Source organism: Lacerta agilis, chromosome 1, assembly GCF_009819535.1.
Source record: "Lacerta agilis isolate rLacAgi1 chromosome 1, rLacAgi1.pri, whole genome shotgun sequence".
NCBI lineage: Eukaryota > Metazoa > Chordata > Lepidosauria > Squamata > Lacertidae > Lacerta > Lacerta agilis.
In genome coordinates this window covers 57,469,133-57,483,556 of record NC_046312.1, presented here as the reverse complement: position 1 = coordinate 57,483,556, position 14,424 = coordinate 57,469,133, and the positions used below count along the sequence as shown (strand labels likewise).

General features: G+C 44.8%; 1 protein-coding gene across 1 annotated transcript in view; it reads right to left on the bottom strand.

Annotated features, from left to right (window-relative positions):
- Positions 1 to 9,279, bottom strand: part of NAV2 (neuron navigator 2) — a 537,457-nt gene extending 528,178 nt beyond the window's left edge. Inside the window, exons 1-2 of the mRNA XM_033150800.1 lie at positions 9,182 to 9,279; positions 1,178 to 1,797 (exon numbers count right to left, since the gene is read on the bottom strand). The gene's annotated coding sequence lies outside the window, so the exon portion shown is untranslated. The remainder of the gene's footprint in view (positions 1 to 1,177; positions 1,798 to 9,181) is intronic.
- Between the last annotated feature and the right edge of the window lie 5,145 nt (positions 9,280 to 14,424).

Genomic DNA, 14,424 nt, shown 5'->3' with positions numbered 1-14,424 from the left:
AGGGGGTCCTTGTCGCCTTCAGCTGATATAGCAAACAGGAGAGAGGGAGAGAGGCTCCCTAAGCAAACAACTGCATTTTCATCTTGGAGAGAGAGAGAGACGAGAGAGAGAGGAGAGAGCTATCCAAGCTGGTTTTATTTCCAGAGAAAAGTAAGTTTTATTCTTCAACAAACTCAGCAAAAGAAAATCAAGACATATAATCCTTGTTTCACTGTATCGCTGGCATTATTGAAATGGAAAAGTAAAGCTTGATGCTCAATTTACAGCTCAGGCATATTTCAACAATTTTCTCAAAGCGATGCATTTTAAGTCACAATGAAAAAAGGGGGATCTCCAGAGGAACCAGAATACATTAGTGTACCACCAACTAATCCCTGTGGACTTATATAGCAATAACACATCACAATTCGAACCAGTAAAATAAGTTTAAAATTCAGTTGCTCACTACTTTCAATTACTACTAATGAATGACAACACTACATTGGATATAGAGTCACATGTCAATATACACCCATGGAAAAACCAAGGCATAGTTTTCATAAAACTCTTGCTGGCCATTGAAAAGCATACAATTATTTAAATATACTCTCACTTTTTGTCAAACACATGAGACACCAGGAAACATATCGAGAGCATCTGGCAAATCCACGGGTACCAAATATTACATTAAGGTTGCAATCCAACACTCACTTACCTGGGAGTAAATCCTACTGAAGACAGAAGAACTTACTTCTATGTAACATGCATAGGATTGCACTGCATGACTATTCTTTTAAGATCTTGCATAGAAAACAGTCCTTTATGGATTTTTATTTAAAAACAAAACAAAACCCAGCACCCACCAACAAATGAAATAGTAAGTTAGCTTTATCTCCCTCACTAGTGTCACCACGTGACAGCAGACTCAAAATAACCAATAATTCTTCCTGTTTCTTATTTTCCTATGCTCTTTCAAAAACAACTAAATGCTTCCCAGTTCTTCGCTGCTCCCTTACCACTCAGTGCCAGCCAATTAAACTAGATCAATGTTCAATGTTCAGCCTAAGAAAGCTCACCACCACCAGCTACAACACTGAAAGCTGCACTGAATACAAAATTGTAAGTGGCATTTGAACTCCCTGAATCATGCTCAGCAATTTAAGCACAAAATGCCCGTGGTTGAAGCCTTGTCACTTACTCTTTTTGATCTTCCAGTCCATGTGTCACAGGCTTTCTTTTCTGATGCTGGCTAGACTCTGATCCAGATTCCATTTCCCAGTAACAAATATCCTGCGTGTCTCCTGAAGCTTTTCCCTCAAAATCCACAGTATGAATAAGAAAACATTAATGTGAAACAAAAAATAGAGAGGACCTTCAAATCTCTTCCTTGTTTTTTATAATCCTTTCAGATCTCTGGTTTGCCATCTCTGCTAATTATCTTAACAGACTAGCACTGTAAGCCCTTTATTCCCTATTTTAGCTCAGATGTAGAAATCCATTGATGTGCGTTATAGGGAGTTGGCAGAGCTGAATCCATATTTAACAGTCTGTGCCACATCATTGCTTCACCAGCATCTTCCTTGTTGCTCCACCAGCATTCTTGGCATGGATAATATATGTGTCAATAAAGGTGTAAATGTGCATTTAATCCACTGTGTTGATATTATCGGCATCCCTCTCCTAGGCCACCTTCCTCCATAATCAGTGTAAACACTTCACAATGATAATTGCCTTTTGCAAATCTAGCAAGTGTAAATTACATAAAATCATCCATGCAACAGTGTCGTCGTCATCGTCTTCTTCCACACAAGCAAAGGCCTAAAAGGGGGAGAAACACATATTTTATCTGTTTGACACATGAAAGGATCTTTATTACATTAGCAGCTAAAATGTGTGATAAAATCATAGTTTTGCACGTATAACACTTCTTATGCACATGGTTAAGAATACACTGTTGCTAAAATAATGGGTAAAATGTAGTATCACATGAGCTGACTTGTGCTACAGGACATCCCTTTCCTCTCCTCTCCTCTGAAATTCACCGTAAAATCTGCTCCAAAGTATGCCCAACTCTCAGAAGCAGTTTGGGGGGGTTGTACATAGGGGACTGCAGGGGGGAAAGAGAGTAAGGAGAAGTCCCACTGCATGAGTAAAAGTCAATTCTCCTCACATACATATACCACTGGATGTCTCCCAATATGTAGGTCCTCCTTACCGTATTTTCCAGCGTATAAGACAACTGGGCGTATAAGACGACCCCCAACTTTCCAGTTAAAATATAGAGTTTGAGATATACTCGACCGCAGATTCTCCACCTGGCGTATAAGACGACCCCCGACTTTTGAGAAGATTTTCCAGGATTAAAAAGTAGTCTTATACGCCAGAATATACAGTATTTTGGCATTAATTTAACAGAAATGAAATTAATGTTGCTTTACAAGAGTAGTTTAATGTGCTCCAACATTCCTTCTATATACTTTTACTGTCATCTAATGTTCTTTCTCTGTTTTAGCCAAATATAGCCATATGTGAAAGGCACACGGAGAGCAATATCATATTTTGTGTAATAATCACCAGGTAAGTTAATGTTCAAGACTGGACAGTTCCTGGCTCTACCTCTGAAACAAAGAAGTCCAAGTAAGACACAAACACATTGTCCGTAAACCAAATGAACTATTGTTACTCAGTGAAAGAAAAACAAAGTTACTATCATCTAAAAACTATTTTAAACAACTCATTCCCTACTCTAATTTTTAAAAAAGTGATTAGTTGAGACCCTGCAGTATATAATCACGTGTCACCTCAAAGGAAAATTTGAAAGGCCAAATTGTAATATTTATTAGGTGGGGTGCCTTGTTGTCTAATTGGTCTTTATCTAAACACAAAAATGAAAACTGGCTGCCATAAGGAATTATTACAAAGAAGTCTAGGTAAAGAGCAACACAGATACTAGAACAACAGTCTCCTTTTTTGCCATACAATTACAATTCAACTCTACCTGTCACTGTCCACCTGTCAAAACTTTGTCTGCAGGGGAAATAAGGGGCAATCTGCCTGCCCACCAGACAGATTCAGTTCCCCACCCCTTTCTACCAAGGGGTTGTCATAATTTTACCAGTCTTCTGCATCTCTTCAGAAATCTCCAAGGAAGCAGTAATCAAGTAAAACTCTCCCCAGCTCTTGGATACACATACAGGTTTGTCTGTATTTACTCTGAAGGAACTGCTCTTTATGAGTCGATGATTTATTCTGTATGGTTCATTCACTCTTCTCAGTCTACATAGCACAGGACTACAACTTATCCCTATATCGCTGGTCATACTTACCTTGTTTCCCCATCCTCACTACTGGCAATCAGGTAGGGTTAGCGAAAACACATAATGAAGGCAACAGAACAACATGGGTAACCTTGCCTAAGCATTATGAGCTCTTCCCTTAGGGCTGTCATTTGTTGAATGTATCTAGTTCTAGCAAGCAACTACAGTGGTACCTCTAGTTACAAATTTAATTTGTTCTGGAGGTCCATTCTTAACCTGAAACTGTTCTTAACTAGAGGTGTGCTTTCGGTAATGGGGCCTCTTGCTGCCGCTGCGCCACCAGCACACGATTTCCGTTTTCAACCTGGGGCAAAGTTCTCAACTCGAGGGTAACTCTTCCAGGTTAGCGGAGTTGTAACCTGAAGTGTTTGTAACCTGATGTGTTTGTAACTCGAGGTACCACTGTATATACAGGTGAAACTCGAAAAATTAGAATATCGTGGAAAAGTCATTTATGTAAGCAATTGTTTTCATTAGCTACTGGAGTTTCATATATGAGATAGACTCATGACATGCAAAGCGAGATATGTCAAGCCTTTATTTGTTATATTGTGATGATTATGGCGTACAGCTGATGAGAACCCCAAATTCACAATCTCAACTTTGGGTTTGACATATCTCGCTTTGCATGTCATGAGTCTATCTCATATATTAGTTTTACCTTTAAGTTGAATTACGGAAAGAAATTAACCTTTCCACGATATTCTAATTTTCGAGTTTCACCTGTAGACTACTACAGCACTAGTTACAGGTAGCACTAGTTACTACAGCACTGTTCATGCATCTGATTGAATACACTCAGCTGGAAAGAGACTGTGGCAGAAAGACCAGAGTCGTGCAAATTGTTGCTCATATAAACAGACCAAATGTGTTTCCAAAACAGCAAGCTTGTAGGCTTGTCCATGTGTATCTGGACCCTGCTTTTCAGGTTCCTTGGTCCTGAATGCAGATAATTCATTTGTATTTACATTGAGCTATTCACACAGCCAGCTCAATGCAAGAATGCTGCCCCCATACCACCCCCTCCTCCCATAGGGTGAAATCAGCTTACCCAGAGTGATGTGTGAACAATGGTTAGGCGCAACAGGACTAGAACCCCTTTTGACTTCTAACATAAGTTTTAAAGGTTTCCATGCTTTAGAAGTTATGTTAGAAATAACCCACCGTCTTCAGATTATTGGTGTCTGAAAGTATGGGACATACTTACAGAGCCTTTTTGTAAAACACTGGCATGGTAAGAGTATGTTATATAAATCAGTATTTAATATGGAGATAGTTCTAGTGCCAACATACTGTTGGTGAGACAAATTTCTATTTATGATTAAATATCACACTGCTGATATCACCTCCTCTTTATTTTAAATATTGTAACTATTTATTCTATCATGATATAAAGGATAAGTGACATGCTTGTGCAATGCTACTTTGCATATTTCATTCATATGTTATCATGGGGGGGGGGGGGAAGGTTTCCATGGAAAAAAATTTAAAAAATGTTTTTCAAAGACCCACTAAAACTCAAATGTATATAAAAAGGGGGGGCAAATGATGGCATGTGCAGCTTTTTGCTCCCAGAAGCACTATTGCATGCTGGCTTATTGCTGACCAGGAGCAGCAGGGCTGAATGAACCAGCAGATGCACCGATAAATCTGAAGCCCTGCCACACACCCTGCCCATCAACCACACTGGAAGGGGCTCAGTGAAACTGCTGAGCTTTGGCTGCACTATCTTCAGGCTGGCACAGTGGAAAGGCCTGGATTGGAACCATCACTGGTAGAACCTGTGGCCAGCCCAGCTCTGCCCCGAAACACAGCACTTGAGAGGTTTGTGCCAGTTACTGCTGCCGAGTAAACTGATGGTAGTAGCTTCTACCTGTGCTTTTGGAGAGCATAGTGGTGACCTGCATGGTGGCAGACCTCCCACGGTCAGATCCTGGTGGAGCTGAGTGGATGTAAACCTCTCATCCTGATTCGGCTCTCTCCCCCAGCACATCAGATTGAGTGATAGGATTTGCTCCACTCACCATACCTAATTGAAACCCCTTCTACTCAACTAGCAAATGTTTATAGAAGCAGTGGGCTTCATCCAATTGTGACTCTGAACCTCCACTCATGCAAAGCAGGGCAACCAATTTTTGCCAATGACTTCCTAACCATGGCAGCCTCCCCATGGCTACTGAAAGCTGCCCCTGAAAGTTAGATGACCCTCTGGGACAGTATCAATATGGTATGGAAGACTGGAGTAGGGAGGACTGGTGAATATCAGGCATCTTGCCTTCTGAGATTGCAAGCACTTTCCACTAGTACAAAGCCAACATTGGACACAACCCATTTGTCACGCTATCGGGAAAGGAGCTATATGTTAGGATCGTTGTGGGAAATACCAGCACCACACAGTGGCAAAGCTGCATGCTCTGGCACTGGGGGCGGAGAGCAGGTGGGGGCGTGGTGTGTGTCCCAGGGGCGCGGCACCTGGCGCAGTAGGGGGGGTGCACGGCATGTGTCCAGGGGGTGGCAACGATGGTACCCCCCTCCCCAATGGTGCCGGGGGCGGTGCGCTCCCCCCACTCCTCCGCCAGTGGCACCACACCAGTGTCTACTACAGCCAATGCATCACGCATGGAAATAAATGTGTGAGTGGCTGCCCCCGTTTCCCCAGATGTGTCTACACACATATGCACACATATTTTATTTCCACACTAAATGCTTTCTTTAAAAAAAAAAAGTGGTGGTGCAAAATCAACATTTCCCATAACAAGGTTCTCTGGCAGCGATATATACATGTAGCAAGATGGCAGCGTATTGCTTTATCTTAACTGCATCGTTACAGGCACAAGCTACTTTGTGGGAAAATTACTAAAACAATGGAAAGAAACTTTTTTTCGCCCTTCAGTGATTTCACCATGATGTGGCACACGAGACTGCATCAGTCACATCACGTTATACCATCCTGCAATAGCATGACATAACCAGTGCAAGTAAGGACAGTGTGAATGATCCTCTGAAGCAGAAAAAGTGCAGTCTCTCCCTCAATGTCCCTTTGTATTAAAATTTCCAGAATTTTTTTTTATTACTTCTACACCCTTCAGATTAATCTCAGGACATACATGAGTAGAAATTGGGAGTTTGCAGGGAAGCCTTAGGGTGATGCTCACAGCCCTTTGTACAAAAAATAAATCTATGGAGTTGAAAAACTTTTTAAAAAAACAAAAACAAAAACCTTTTACTACCAACTGGGACTGGGAGAGAGAGAGATTCATAGCTAAATAGTTTTTCAAAGACCCCAAATATTTGCAATATAACCAGTGATTTGTTTTATCTTCCCAGGAAACAATGCTTGTTTTGTTAATGCTGTAAGGGGTTAGTTTGGTGTGGTGAAGATTGATGAAGAAGAAAGTCAAAGAGAAATTAATGGCACTTCAACTAAATTTTGGCTATTTCAAGTAAACCACCTTTATATCTCCATCTAAAGCAACAATCTGATGTCACATCACCGCTAAATTTTTATGTCATCAACTTACTAGAGCTCTCATTTGTGATGGTCAAAGGAGTTTTCCTCCATTTTATCCCTATGCCGTAATTATGAGGGGTATGTTAAACTGAGAAACTGATTGGCCCAAGAACAACTAGTTGAACTAAGGTTTCCCTAGTCAAGAAATCTATCCACTATGTCACATTAGCACTAAATACAAATCTGCAACATTGGCTATCTCACAGAAAAATATTGAGGCTAGATAATAAAACCCTGCAAATGTGTACAAGTGAAGCACCAGATGCTCTACAAGTTGAACAAGACTGGTCCATGTAGGAACTTTTCTGGTTCCCAATTAAATGCTATACTTAGAATATATTTGCATTTCAGAGGCTGGGTGCAAATCATAGCACACTTCTGATTCCCACCAGCCATCAATACCAGGTCATTCAAACCCTGCTAGTACATAGCAGCTGGTCACAGCAGACTCCATACATTTGGTAGAAAGCTGTAGCTTGCCAAGGATAAAAGGCATATGCCGTTTTCCCTTAGAAGGCTCCCAAAAAATTTTGGGCTGACAGCATACCACTCCAGGAACACAGACAGTTTTTGTGCCATACACTAATAGAGTGCTATAGGGTCAGAAATCAGAAATCACATTGGCAGAGGCTACCTGGTACATCCATGAACTTTCCAAGTACACAGAGGACCACATGACCTCTTTCTCTCTCTCATATTCTCTGTGGCCTAGAATCCTAACAGTCAAACAATACAGTCTACCCCCTGAAGCAAAAAGAATTAAAATACGGTAACCATGTCTATTTCAAGTTAGAATAACCTTTCAAAGATTTCAGTCTAGAAATATAATGTTCGGATGATTAGCAACTAGAAAAGAGAGGAAATGTACTAGTATGCCCTTCTATCATAAACCTTCTTAAAATGCTGTAGAATCAAGAATCAGTATAACATTAAATACAACAAAGAAACAATAACCAAGATAAATCATCTTGCTTTAGGTTACAAATGAGCCTCTTTTAGCATAGATGCCTCAAACAGTAGCCAACTATGGGCAGTGCATTCTCACTCCCTCCCTTCTCCCACCCAAACCACTAATCCCCATCGTTCATTAATATGCCTTTATGTGCAAAGCAAGAGTTCAGACAGGATGTTTTTACTAACCTGTGTTAGGTGAACTTGAGAATGCGCTCTTGCATTAGTCCAGCATTCTTTACAAGAATCCCAACCACCAGCAGGCACTGGCTGGTCCAGCAGAAATAGCCCAGTAGTGTACCAAAGAACCACCACAATTCACCTCCTGCCAAACCTTGATATAGCAATCTTGCCTGCTAAACAATACTTTGGGAAGGTATCTAGGAAACAATTATCCAGGCCTTCTCTCTGACTAACCTCATAAAAGCAAATAAACAACGCAGGCCTTATAGGATTCAGAGATCATGCTTAATTGGCCGGATGCTCTTTTCACAAATACACAAAACTAATAACCAACCTGGCTAAAAGAAACCAGGACTGGCATACAGGAGCTACCGACGTGGTTAAGAGAGCTTCAGAAACATCGATGAACCAGCCTTCCCGTTAACACTCACTTACCTTCTTGTGCCAAGGGAGGAGGAAGGCAAAAGTGTACCAGTTCTCCCCTCACCTTTGCCTGCAAGGCGAAGACAGGGCAGAGGGAGGGAAAGAAGCGCCACCAGCTCCGCGGCGGGCAGGAATGGAGATGTTACAAGCCGAGCAGCTACTGCCGCTGCCTCCAAGCACCCGGCGCCTCCCGAGCTACCGCACGCACCATCTACCTCGCCGGCGCCGCTGACGACTGCTTGGCTGCCTGGCTGGCTCCTTCGGAAGCCCCGCTCAGCTCCTTCTCCCCGGCGAGGCGGCGGCTGTTGTTGCCCTTTTCACGCAGGGAGCAGCAGCCCCAGCTGAGGAAGCGCCGGCAGCCAGGAGCTACGCCTGTCCCTGCGCCCCGCCTCCTCTTCTTCCCGCCACCTCCTCTTCGCGCCTGACGGGGAGCGGCCGAGGACGGCGCTTCTGGGCACTCGGGGAGGATGCCCCGCGACTTCCACAGCTCACGAGCGCAGCCGGAGCCTAGTTCCCTGGGCTGTTCGGGTAGTTATTATTTTATTAATAATAGGAATAATACTAACAGTAGTACTAGTAGTAGTAGTATCCCTTAACTGGGAAGCGGGGCAGCAGGCTACAGATGGGACCGCCAGCAGGTTGCTTTGCCAGAGACCGCCAGCAAACCGCGCGCGCAGGCTGCCCGTCTCGCTCGCAGCCCCTGCTGGGAAGTGACCCACCCACCGCTTTCCCTCTCAAGCCTCGGCTTAAAACTTTCGCATTCTTCCGCAAGAGCCGGCAAAGAGAGCCTCTACGGGGATTAGAAGCCGAGCCTCACCTGCGTCTCCGGGCTCGCGTTCCTCCAGAGATGTTCCCTCGGCCACCCTCTCTTTGCCCCGCCGCTGCGCCCCTGGAGCCTCCATAACCCCCGGGGTGACGAGGATCCTTCCGCGGGGAGCGGGGGCGCTCTTTTAGAGCCGAGGCTGCCGGCGGCGGGGGGGGGGGGTCGCTCCTTACTCTTCCCGGTTACCTTAGCAACCAGCTAGCCAACCAGCCCAACCCTCTGGGTGCGCACGTGCGCGCACGGCGGCCAATGGCGGGGGAACGGGGCGCACTCTAGTAATTGAAGAGCCACTTTCAAGTCGGAGGAGGAGGAGGATTTGGGAAGCACGCGCGCCGGTGGAGGATGGGAGTTGAGGGCGCTGCTGCGTGGCTGGGATGGGTGATGGCGCATGTAGGGAAATAAGTTGCTTTCTCCAAGGGAGGAAATAAGTTACTCTCAGCTAAAGGCCGGTATCCTCAGGAGTAAGTCCCGCCGAACTCTGCGTAACTTGCTTCCCTCAGTAATACGCGCGGGGATCGCGCTGCAGGAATAAGGAACTCGAGGAGGGTGTGGCTCCCAGGTGCGGCAACCAAATTAAGGAAGGATTTGTTTTTCTTTTACTGTAATTTTATTGGTAGCTTATTTTTGCTTAGGGTTTGAGGAGGAGCTACTGGGCAGCGCGTAGACGTCGGAAAGGTGTACCGATCGAGGTACAGTACAGTACTGTATAAGGAAAAGAAGTAATGAGTTTTTACGCACCCGATCAACTACGGCGCAGCCGCTTACTTGGCAGGAGTCACTCTTTCGAACCAGCACAGACTGGGGAGGGACAGAAAGCTTATTCTGATTTTAATTTAAGGGGAAACCTGGGGGGCAACTCCAGATCAAAGATCATTTCCTGGCAACGGCGAGCCACGCGAGGCTACAGCGCCCTTCTGTGGGCTTAAGCGGGCAATGCAACCACAGCTTCCCTCTCCTAATTTCTGGTTGTTGCCCTGGCCTTGGAGTAATTGTTTGGCTGGGCTTGCCTGCTTTTCGCTTGAATACATACAGCTGTGTCCCACTGAATGAACCTATGAATGCTTCCAGGAGGGAGAGTTGTTAAGTTTTCTTCAGTAGGTATGAGGTCTAGCCAAATAGTTTGATCACTGGAGCTGACAAGTCTGATATGGAAGGACAGAGAGAGACACCAGAAAGGATTCTGTTGATGGGGTGGTGTGCACAAATTTGTTGGACTCCGGTTCACATCAGCCCAGCCAACATAGCCAAAGCTCAGGGGTGATAGTAGTTGTCCAGATACCACTGAACACAGTATTTTTCTGGAGTGGCTTCAGGAGGTGAGGTTGGGGGCACTGTACTTCAGTGGTTCCAGTCATTTCCAGAAAGTTGTTATGGAGCAAGGGGGGATACTCTTCAGTGCTATGGAAACTTTCCTATGGTGTCCTCCAAGGTTCTTTTTGGTAAGGGCAGGGGCGTCGCTAGGGGGGTGCGGTGGGGGCGGTACGCCCCGAGTGGCAGGTGTGACAAGCGGCGGGTGGGGGTGACAAGCGGCAGCCCCTCCCGCCATTCCCAAGTGCTGCCGCTCCCTCCGTCACCCCAGGAGCAACAGCGCACGGCCGAGGAGCACCCCGTCCGTGCAGCGCTGCTGCTCCCAGGGTGACCGGCAGCGTGGGGAGTGGCAGGAGGGGCCGGCGCTTGTCACCCCCACGCGCTGCCGCTCGCTCAGTTGCCCCGGGAGCAGCAGAGTCAGACCGCCGCTTCCACAGCCTCCTTTTGAGCCGCAGAGCTTAAAAGCGGGCTCTTAGGCTTAAAAGCGGGCTGCAGAAGCGGCGGCGGCACTCCCGGAAACACCCGGGGGCCGGGCATTGTGACGTCACAATGTGACATCACGACGCCCCGCCCCTGGGGCGTTTCCTTTGCCGCCCCGGGTGCCGCGGAGCCTAGCTCCGCCACTGGGTAAGGGGCATGCTGTAAAACAACTCCATGAAGTATTTCAGAGCTGTCACCAGGAGTCTTGGAGTGAAGTGTTCACAATATGCAAATGACACACAGGTCTATCTCTCTGTTGCTTCTGAAGCAGGAGATATGGCTGCGGTGCTAGACAGGAGTTTGAAGGCAGTGGTGAGCTGGATATGGATATGGTCCAACAAATTGAAGTTGAATCCTGGAAAGACAGAGCTGTTGTGTTTTCCAGGTTATTGAGTCTAGGAGATGAGAAGATTGCCCATTCTGAATGGGTTGCACTTTCTTGGATGAAGTGGGTTCGTAGCTTGTGGATACTCCTGGATCCAGTATTGTTACTCGACGCCCAGGTAACCACAGTGGCTAGGACTAGGAGTACCTGCTTCCAGCACTGGCTGGCCCACCAGCTACAGCCCTATTTAGACAGAGATGACAGCAACAGTACTCCAGATCGGCTTATTGCTATGCACTTTGTGTGGGGCTGCCCTTGAAGACGACTCAGAAACTTTAACTGGACCAAAGTGCAGCTGTCAGAATCCAGACTTGGGTTGCCTTTAGAACTGAAACAGCCCCAAGTAGTTGTCAGTTAGCTTCTGGGCCCAGTCTAAGGTGCCTGCACTAGTGTTTAAAGTTCTAAATAACTTGGGCCCCAAATATCACAGAAGTGCCCTATACACTATACAGATCTTGACGAGCTGATGGCACACCTCTTTATCCTGGTCATTGTCACCTGAGATGAGTGCTTTCAGCACCCACCCTATTCCTGTGACTGTAATTTAACTGTTTTTAATACTGAATTTTAAGTTGTCATCTGCCCTGGGACCTGCTGACAAAGGGCAAGTAATACTTTAATAATAATATTGATGATGATAACACAGTTAATGCGATAATGGGGCTCAAGCAAAAAATGACATTATTTTCTTTTACCCACATAGAAAAGGAGATACAGTCATTTCCCACCTCCAGGGAACAGGTCCACAGTGTATACGCCTGTGCTTAAAAGATCCCACTGCGAGGGAAGAGGGAAGTCCTCCAGGGTCCTCAGTCTGGAAGAATTTTACTCTGAATTCTCCAGTAGCTAATATTGGCATATTCCAGGCTCCAAAAGCCAAGTAACAATTTGCATATGATGCCAATCAAACTGCTAATTATACATATCATTTGCAATATATTAGCATACCTAATTTGTATAATTTCCAACAGGTGCATCACTTCAATGTCTTCTATGTATGTACTTTTTTATCTGCTTCCCCCCCTTCTCCCACTGTCAGAGCAGTCAAGCTTCTTGCTTTATCTTCATTTCTGCTCTATACTCTGTGCCTGCCATCCCTATATTGCCATCTGATTTCGAAGGTACAAAGTGGCTCATGCAAAATCTATTAAAATGACCTTCTAAAAAAACCTGCAAAATTCAATTTAAAATCCTGTAATAGCCACAGCAGCAGCATTGATAGCAGCTGAAAATTAGTTCAGTGCTGAACTGGGGAGTTGAACATTTTGTTCTCCATGAAATAGGCTGCTCCCATTTTGTGGCTTGAATAGGGTGCTGGACTAGAAGTGGGACCCTATTTGGCCATATGTCAATATCAGTGCTCACCTGACCTCCCAACAGCTGAGTCACTGCTTCTCACTGGGAAGGGGAGGGGCAGCCATCTCCCCACTGCCTTACCCCTTCCCTTCCCAGTTAGCAGCAACAACTCATCCGTCAGGAGATCAAGTGGGCACAACCACTTCACCATGCCATCAGCTACTGTCTAATTTGCAGCCTATCCTACCTCCAAGGGTAGTTAAAAAGAACAAAATAGAAGTGGGAACACCTTATATGGTACAATGAGCCTCTTGGAGGAAGAGCACGCTAAAAAAATGCCTTTGTTAGTAGGAGGCATTCAAAAAGGTGCACAACCCTGTGAGAGAGGCAGGGAAGGGAAGATCTCCCTAGGTGGGAGGTGGGGAAAAGAAAGGGTGCCTGTGCGCAAAAGCAAGCTGCATCCATGCACATGTCTCACACACGCAGCAATGTCTGAAGATTCATAGATATTTCTCAGTGTCTTAAATAAAAGAAAACAACACTGAGGATTGAGCAGCCAATCCCACTGCCAGCAGAGCAACTGTACTTAGTTTTTCTCAAGTACACTGTTCTAAGAGGCTTTTATAGTGCTTTATTGGTAAATGTAAATCATGAGAACAATCATGGGCATTTGTATGAGCATCTGTTAAAACAATAATGATGCTTACGGTGCGATTTACAGACCACTTACATTGATGTAGTCCCATTGTCTTCTGTGGGACTGTTCCAGTCCTAAGTGATCTGTGAATCATCCCTTTAGTGGTTTTAATGTGCAAAAGCTATGCATAGTGTTAATTAATAAAGGCAGTATCTAGCAGCAAACACAAGCAGAATTTGAAACAGACGTAAGTTAGAAATACAATGAAAATACATCTGAAACAATGGGAGTTAGGTGTTAGTAATTTCAAATGAATGAGAGCATAAGAAACAATCTCTAGACTGAGCCCAGAAGATGGAAGATCAATTTGATGATTCTTGATTGCTGTTATACAGCTCAGCAGTGTGTGACCTACAAATTGAGGGGATTCAAAATGGGAGGGAACAAAAGTGGGCATTTGAGATTTTGGGGGTTTAGATAGACCCTTCTCTTTTCTTGCAATGTTTTCCTATAGCCAGTGAACATGAATCAGCACTGAGAATAACATCCCAGATTCTCTATTTTGCCCACAGTCCCTTAAGAAAGACACAGAGAGAAAAAAACCCAATCAAATTTAGCTTAGCAGACATAGGATAAATCAGGTCCTTTTATGGATCAGTAACTAGTTAAGGAACAGGAAGCAGAGCATAGGTGTAGTGTTTACAGTGCTGGACAAGGACCTGGGAGGCCAACGTTCAAAGCTGATGCACAGCCATACTAAATGGGCCCTTTGGGGAAGGATCATAGCTCAGCAATAGAGGATATTTTGCATGTTAAAGCTTCCAATACCTGGTCTCTCCAGGCAGGACTGGAGATGTTCCTGTCTTCTTGCATTTCTGTGCAAGTGCAGATGCAGATGTGATATATCTACATAGCAACACAGGAAGGTGCCTTATAGCAAATCAAACCATTGGTTTATCCAGCTCATTATTGCAGCAGCTCCCTAAGGTTTAAAATAGAAATCCAAACACACTTTCCACCCATTTTTCACAGAACATTTGTGTAAAAATAAAATTAATTCTTACCATAATCTCCAAGAACAATACAATCCTTGAATCTTCAGGCTGCAAGTGCAATACTTGTAGACTCCAT